Source organism: Mustela putorius, unplaced genomic scaffold (assembly GCF_011764305.1).
Source record: "Mustela putorius furo isolate JIRA1106 unplaced genomic scaffold, ASM1176430v1.1 tig00003962_pilon_pilon_pilon, whole genome shotgun sequence".
NCBI classification, from domain to species: domain Eukaryota; kingdom Metazoa; phylum Chordata; class Mammalia; order Carnivora; family Mustelidae; genus Mustela; species Mustela putorius.
The window spans coordinates 7,256,710-7,264,426 of record NW_025422106.1 but is presented as its reverse complement, the minus strand read 5'-3'; positions in this window follow the sequence as shown (position 1 = coordinate 7,264,426).

The window sequence follows — 7,717 nt, the reverse complement described above, 5'->3', positions numbered from 1 at the left end:
ATCAGACCCTGTGAGCCATCATCTACTCGGACTTGCCTTCTTCCGCTAAGTGAGATGGCGTGCCCTTGGAGGGTTTTGATGGAGGGGGCGTCCTGCTTTCACTTTCATTCCAAAAGGGCCTCCGGGCTGCTACATTGTGAACAGAGTATAAAGGGGGCTGGTGTGGAAGCAGAAAAACCATTGAGGAGCCTAAATCATACGGTTGAGAAATGTTGGTGTCTTGGACCAGATGCTAGTTGGGGCCATGATGAGAAGTCCCATTCTGAATATACATTGAAAGCAGGGCTAATAAGAGGGACTGATGGGTTGGTTGAGGCATGTGAGAGAGGAAAAGGTCTATCATTCAAGGACGTCACCCACACAGATCATGAGAGGCACACAGTGCAGACACAGCATGGAGCTTATGGGAGATGGTCTTACAAGCAGAGAATTATCAGAACAACCCAGAGTTCCCTGGAGCCTTATTCCACAACATGGGGCAAACCTCTATGTTTTGTAAGTGCCAGGGTTCCAGCAGAAAGATTCCACCTCAGCCAATAGGGTGGATGTGAACTCAGAGTTCTGAAAGAGAAAGGGGCATGACCCCACAGCTCTTCTCCTCTTTATAGGCAAAAAAGGCAAGGGAATGCACAGTGACTTAGAATGCTAAGTAACAGGCACTGTGTGAAAGAATTTCCTGGCCAGGAACAATGCTAGAGGTTGTATATGCAGAAGGCCAAGGCGTGCAGTTAAGGGCCTGGAGGCAGCCTTGCATGCTGGCAAAGGTAACAGCAGGTAAAGAGGCATCTTTTCACAGCCTGGTTCAATCCCAGTGAGCTGGCTGTCTGCTCAACTACCAAAAGTTGGAAGGAAATGAGCCGTCAGGTCCAACTGAATTTGTATCTTAGCAGAGTCAAGCATGAGCCAAGGGTTTTGTTCTTAGGAATATAAATATAAATTTATATCTGGAAATGAAACAAGATGGGATCAGGAGGGAGACAAACCATAAGAGACCCTTAATGTCACAAAACAAATTGAGGGTTGCCGGGGGAGGGGGCTGGAAGAGGGTGGTGGGTTATGGACATTGGGGAGGGTATGTGAGTGCTGTGAAGTGTGTAAACCTGGCGATTCACAGAACTGTACCCCTGGGGCTAATAATATATTATATGTTTATAAAAAAATTTAAAAAGGGGGAAAAAAGAAAAAAAATAAATTTATATTTAGTATTGGATCAAGATTTAATATAAATTTGGTATGGATCAAGGTTTGTTTTGGATTGGTAGATGTAAAATAGCAGTCCTGGCATCCAAGTAGGAATGGCAAGAAGGGAGTTTGATAAAAGAGTTTATAGACTTAGGGGAACGGTTTGAGTTGGAGATGAAATTTGGGGTCACCGGCATAGAGATGGTATTCAAGTCATAAGATGTTGGAAGAATCATCACAGAAATGTGTGTGGATAAAGGAAACAAGAAGAAACAGTGATCCATGGTGTGTAGGATGGAGGGTCTGGTATTGACCCTTGACTTTCCAGTGTGTGTCATAGGTGACCTTGACAAGAGCAGGTTCAGAAGAGCAGTGGGGGAGGGAACTTAGTGGAGAGAGTTTATGAAACAGGAGGAAAATACCTCCTGACACGGAGTACAGAGAACTCCTTCTAGGAGTTTTGCTAGAGAGAAGCAGAGCAATGGAGTGGTAGCCAGTGAGGAAATGTGCCAAGAGATGTTCTATATGTGTTTGCACGATGATTACCACAATCCAGCAGAGAAAGGGGAAAGAAATGATGATGGAGAAGAGGGAGTGGCCATTGCTGAATCGGTAATCTGTGCAGAAATGGAGAAACATGGATACATCACCCATGTCCAGAAATGTGCATCTCTAGAAGCTGATCTAATGATCAGTCTCACTTAGTGTGGGTGGAAAGAAAAACAACTTTTAACAACATTGATATCATTTATCAAATAAACTAGATTGGCCTTTTTAAAAATATCAGAATGATTGCTTTTTTTTTTTAAACAAGTGATAGTTTAATAATCGGAATGGATATAGTATAATAGTTAGAAGCACAGCTCAGGAACTAACAGCTTAGTCTGTACTTCTTTGTAACTGGGCACTGAGAAAGTTATGTACTCCCTGCCTCAGTTTACTTTCCTCTAAAAGGACATCATAAAAACTATCTCATATGATATATGAAAAACATTTAAAATAGAGAATGAGCCATAGCAAGCTCTCATTACATTTAATTACTAATATTTGGTGTTTGAGGCACAGAGTGGGGTTTGGGATAGGTCCAAGGTGTACAAGGATGAATAAAACAACAAAGCAGATTAAGAAATGGAAGAATCAAAGAGAAGCCAGCTCAAAGGTGTAAGTTGTGATTGCTCACAATAATTCTGTCTTTTGGCCATGAGATATTAATCCCAAGGTGGAGAGATTCACCTGATCCGGACTCTGCTGATGAGACTCTCCCTCTGAAGTTAAAAATCTGGAATGGAAATTAGGGATGTCAGGCTGTTGGAGAAGACTTTGTATGACACAGGACCCCAGAAAGATGGTTTCTCGGCTTCCACTGCGGAGTTTCTCAAAGCTGCTCTAGATCTTCTGCTTCAGGAAACTTAATTCAGCTTTCCCTTGACTCTGCGCATCATCCCAGCAAGGAAGCTTTTGTTTGCAGAAGCCAAAGCCAAATATTTTCCTTTCTGACGTCTACAAAGCTCCTTCACTTACACATTCACTGTTGTACACTTTAATTTGGACATTGTAGTCTGGGTCAGGTAATTACCTGTCTGTGACAGGTAATTCCTGTCACAGGCAATTATATCTCATTTTAATGCTAACTAAACTCTAAACATAAGAAAGAAGCTGACTCACTTGAAGGTCCTCAAGAAACCCAATTACTTAATTCATCAGGTTCTCTTTGCTATCATTTTCTGTGTGAGAACCTTTCAGTAGTCTGTTAAAACTGTGACCATGAATTGGATCAGCATTTTACCATGTCCTCCTACACAGATGGTATTAGGCATAGTTTTCTAGAATATGGAAATTCCTCCAGAATTTTATCATTGATTTTATTTTATTTTTTAAAGATTTTATTTATTTGACAGTAGAGATAACAAGTAGGCGGAGAGAGAGGAAGGGAAGCAGGCTCCCTGCTGAGCAGAGAGCCTGATGTAGGGCTCGATCCCAGGATCCTGAGATCATGACCTGAGCTGAAGGCAGAGGCTTTAACCCACTGAACCACCCAGGCGCCCCTTATCGTTGATTTTAAAATGCATTAAAACTCCATCAGAGTAACGCCTTGCTGACCGTGTGCTGATGAAGTTCAAGATCTGCTTTCCAATAACAGGCAGCCTGAATCACCTCTAATCTGGTGATCTACCTACATCTGTACCCTTTCTGTCAAGTCTTCCTCCTGTTCCATGAATTAAGTGCACCTGCTTCTGTCATAGGCAACCTCGCCTCTGATTTCTAATTCCTCTCTCTTTCTCAAGGATTTCTCACATATAATCATACTTTTTTTTCCCCTCTTAAATCATTAATGTTTCCCTTTCTCTTATTAAATTACTCCCCTGAGCATTAAAACATGCCTAGAAATTTCCATTTAAGAAATAATAATAGCTTCCCTTGGTCTCATATTGTCCCTCTGGCTATGACAGGACTCTTTTAACTTGGCTTCACGGCAGCTTTTCCTAGAAAATTGTTGACAGTCACTTTCTCCACTTTCTCATGCTAACCTCCATTTTTTCCCCTAGTGCACTCAGTCTGGGTTTCTGTTTGTATAATTCTTGGATAGTTGCTCTTGTTAATGTCACTAATGAATTCCATGATGCCAAACCTAGTCGTCCCCTTCCTTCCCATATGACCCATCGGTAGCCATATGATATAATTAATCTACATTTTTTCTTGGCTTTCAAAATATGCATTCACCTGGCTTCCCTCCATCCTTATTGTTGCTCCTGATTAGTTTCTAAATCCAGTGGCTCATAGAGCTCACTGCAAGATTGTTTCTTCTTTCTCTCTAGACATTCTCACTCAAGACACTCTTGTTCTCTAGATAGCATCAGTTAGCTCCATGGTTTAAAGTATATTTTTATGGTCTCCTCATTTGTTTTTTCTATCACGAGTTATCCCTTAATTTCAGACTGTCATGTGTAATTGCAACTTGTCATCTTTTCTCACATGTTGAGTTGGTATTGCAAATTTAACGCGATTAAAACAAAACTCTATCATCACCCTGTCTCCACCAGTTCCTCAGTCAAAATTCTCACCTTCCTCCCTCATCTTCATATCATGTAATGAATAAGGATTAATTTACTCTGTTACTCGAAGCAGCAACCCAAGAATCATCCTGGAGCCTTCCTCCAAGCACAGCTTACCATTCACTATGAAGTCCTGTTAATTTTACTTCCAAAATGGGTTATTTCTCTCCATCTCCATTCCTACTACTCTATCTCATGGATGATTCCAAATCTCCTTTAACTGGCCTCCAGACTTCCATTCTTAACCTTTTTTTGTTTGTTGTGTGGAGTTATTAGTAAGTTAAAAATAAAATTATTTCAAATCATGTGACCTCCGTCTCTTAAAATCTCTCAAACATCTCTCACTGTACAGAGAATGAAATTCAAACTTTATACTATAAAGTGATGAGGAGTGTGTTCTTGGGATTCTCCTGAGAAACAGAACCACTAGTAGATAGATAGTTAAATAGGTAGATAGAGAGATAGAGAGATAATATAGATAGGGACCTAGATATAGGTATGTTAGAGGAGATTTATTACGAGAATTGGTTCACACAATTATGGAGGCTGGAGAGTCCCACAGTCTGCCATCTGCAGAATGAAGACCCAAGGAGACTGGTGGTACAATGCAGTCTGGGTCTGGAGGTCTGAGAAAAAGGACCTCTGGGACATAAGGGCAAGAGACCTGGATATCCCAGCTTGAAGAGAGAAAGGGAGAGTTCACTCTTCCTCACTAATTTTTGGGTTCAATTTGGGCCCTTCAGGGATTGGTGGGTGACCATGCACATTTGTGCTTCTTTACTCAGTCTCCTGATTTTAACTGTTGATCTTTTCTGGAAACATCCTCTCAGCCACACCCAGAAACAATGTTTTACCAAGTATCTGGGCATCCCTTAGCCCAATCAGGTTGACAGATAAGATTAACCGCTACAAAGTGCCTTCTGCCTTGTGTTCTGCTACTCTTTCCCTGGCTCACCTTGCCAGAGCTATTCCTGTCTGCTTTCTGTTCCTTGACTGTGCTGTGAACTTTCTTGCTTGGGGCTTTTGTAGTTATGATTCTCTCTGCCTGAAAACAATTTTTCCCAGATCTGCAAATGTGCCTGCTTCTTGCCAGTAAGATCTCCGCATGAAGAGGACCTCATTGGAAAAGCCTACCTGACCACCCCACTCTACTTGACGAAGCCCCTAGACCCTAGGCATTCAGTATCCCATCTTCCTGTTTTAATTTCTTATAGCACCCATCACTACTTGATGTTTTCTTTTTGATTTATTAGTTGTAATATTTCCCACACCCAGCTAGAGTGTATGCCTTAAAAGAACATAGACCATGTCTGTCTTGTTCTCAGATAAATTCTCAGAATCTTTGATGTTGTCTGAGATATCATAACCACCCAATATATTTTTATTGAATGAATATTTGAATGAAGGAATTCTCAGTGCCAGGAGAAAGAGGCACTAATAGCTTCAATTGCTAATTGCTAATTGCAGGAGTATATTATTCCTCCACTACTGGGGTGAAAAACAACTTTTTAAAAGTATATTAATGATCTTCTTATGTATTGTACTTTTTGCATGTTTTTTATTTGTTTCCAGGCTTTGGAGCAAAAAAAAAAAAAAAAATGTTTCCTTTTCTCTGTAAGTCAGAGATCTGAGCCTACCCACCTAAAACCCATTTTATTATGTAGTTGAAAAATTACATTGGAATTTCCCTGGTGGAACTGAGTAAAATTAACTTAGTTGTATGTCACACATGCACACACAGACAATGCAAAATTTTGTACTTGCACATTTCATATGAATGAAACCAAATGAGTAAAATGTTACAATGGCAGCACTTAGATCAAACAAAAACATTATCATACGGAGTTTATCTTTGTATCATTTTTTGGTCTTAGAGAATGTTTGTTTCATTAAATTCTTAAGAATAGTTGTACTCTAAGTAATTTTCCAATCTGTTCCTTATTTGGCAAACAAATTGAAATGGAGTTAGATATGCTCCTCTGTAAAGCAACAAGGGATTTCTAAATTTTCATTTATTGGCTTCAAGAAAGCAAAATTCTTCCCTATTCTCTTCCTTCCTTCCCAGCCCCTCTTTCCTAACATCTCATTCCTACCTTCAAGCAACACTTGACTCTAGATACCCATTTGTCCATTGGCCCCAGCTTAGAGCCTGTGGCATGTTCAGTTATGCTAAAGAAAGTGTGTTACCATTTCAAAGCTTGACATAAGACAACGTGCTTCTTTCTCATACAGAGTTCACTACAAAGCAGGGTGACTGTCCAGAAAGCTGTCCTCCATGTATCTACTTCAGCCTATGCTTCTACCGTCTCAGTAACAGTACTTTTAGGTCACTGAGACAGGAGAGAGACCACCACAGAGGCATACCCTGTCTATCCTATGATTTGTCTTGAAAGTGACACACACCATGTTTTCCTCCAGCGACTTGACCCTAACCAAGCACCTGCTCCACCTAGCCACTAGTATATCTTGCCCTGGGTCCAGGAAAAAAAGGAAAAAACAATTGAACTAGTGTTGACTACTAAGTCTTCCTGCTGAGTCCTTCCAGTTTTCTCTTTTCTTCTTGCTCCGAGCCTCTTACGCTTGCCTGTTCTGGTTCAGCTCTTGGTGGGCCATTGCATTTTCACTCTGCTTCCTCTCTTCCATGCTCCTAAAACTTCAGTGGTGATCTCCCCTTATCTACAGTGTCGCTTTCTGCAGTGTCAGTGACCTGCAGTCAGCTGTGGTCCAGAAGCAGATGACCCCTCCCCGACTTACCGTCAGAAGGTCAATAGTAGCCTCTCTACTGTCACAATGCCTATGCCATTCCCCTCACTTCATGTCACCACATAAGCCATTTATTGTCTCACATCCTCGAAAGAAGGATATGTACAACACAGGAAGGTGTTTTGAGGGAAAGAGAGAGACCATATTCACTTAACTTTTATTACAGCATATTGTTATAGTTGTTCTATTAGGACTGAATCTTTTTCTGTGCCTGATTTATAAATTATACTTTATCGCAGGTATGCTTGTAGAGGAAAAAACAAAACAAAACATGGTTTATCTAGGATTTGGTACTATCCACGGTTTCAAGCATCCAGTGGGAATCTTGGAATGTTTTGTCCTGAAGATAACTGGGAACTGCTGTGTCCACTATGGCCACTAGGCTGTAAGTCTTACAAGGCTGAGAACATTTGTCTGTTTTATTGATCAGTCTTTTCCCCGCACCTAGCACCATGTCTGTAGAAGAACCTCTCAGCAGAAGTTGCTTAAATTACTGAAGAAATGTGTCTTCTTTATTTGACATTGCCTGATAATAAAATAATATAGACTCATTTGTTTGTTAAATTATTAAACACCTCGAACTTCTGCTGAAGCACTCATCTGCTGCTCCAATGTAAGTGAAAGGCACACAGATTGTAAGAAAAAAAGCTGTGACCTGGCGTTTTGTCCTTACGTGATTTTTCTTTGAGTGGAGGTTGGTATGTAGAATGGCATGTGTC